Source organism: Bison bison, unplaced genomic scaffold (genome assembly GCF_000754665.1).
Source record: "Bison bison bison isolate TAMUID 2011002044 unplaced genomic scaffold, Bison_UMD1.0 scf7180017864063, whole genome shotgun sequence".
In the NCBI taxonomy this organism is placed as follows: domain Eukaryota; kingdom Metazoa; phylum Chordata; class Mammalia; order Artiodactyla; family Bovidae; genus Bison; species Bison bison.
This window is the reverse complement of record NW_011494635.1, coordinates 13,479,125-13,479,652: the sequence shown is the minus strand read 5'-3', so window position 1 is coordinate 13,479,652 and position 528 is coordinate 13,479,125. Positions and strand designations below refer to the sequence as shown.

The window sequence follows — 528 nt, the reverse complement described above, 5'->3', positions numbered from 1 at the left end:
AACACAAGCTGGAATCAAGATTGCCGGGAGAAATATCAATAACCTCAGATATGCAGATGACACCACCCTTATGGCACAAAGTGAAGAAGAACTAAAAAGCCTCTTGATGAAAGTGAAAGAGGAAAGTGAAAAAGTTGGCTTAAAGCTCAACATTCAGAAAACGAAGATCATGGCATCTGGTCCCATCACTTCATGGCAAACAGATGGGGAAACAGTGGAAACAGTGTCAGACTTTATTTTTTGGGGCTCCAAAATCACTGCAGATGGTGACTGCAGCCATGAAATTAAAAGACACTTACTCCTTGGAAGGAAAGTTATGACCAACCTAGACAGCATATTCAAAAACAGAGACATTACTTTGCCAACAAAGGTCCGTCTAGTCAAAGGCTATGGTTTTTCCAGCGGTCATGTATGGATGTGAGAGTTGGACTGTACAGAAAGCTGAGTGCCGAAGAATTGATGCTTTTGAACTGTGGTGTTGGAGAAGACTCTTGAGAGTCCCTTGGACTGCAAGGAGATCCAACCCGT

General features: G+C 42.8%; 1 protein-coding gene across 3 annotated transcripts in view; it reads right to left on the bottom strand.

Annotated features, from left to right (window-relative positions):
* The window catches only part of LOC104986061 (chromosome unknown open reading frame, human C20orf194), a 171,685-nt gene that overhangs the window by 84,617 nt on the left and 86,540 nt on the right, over positions 1-528 (bottom strand). The window lies entirely within an intron of this gene.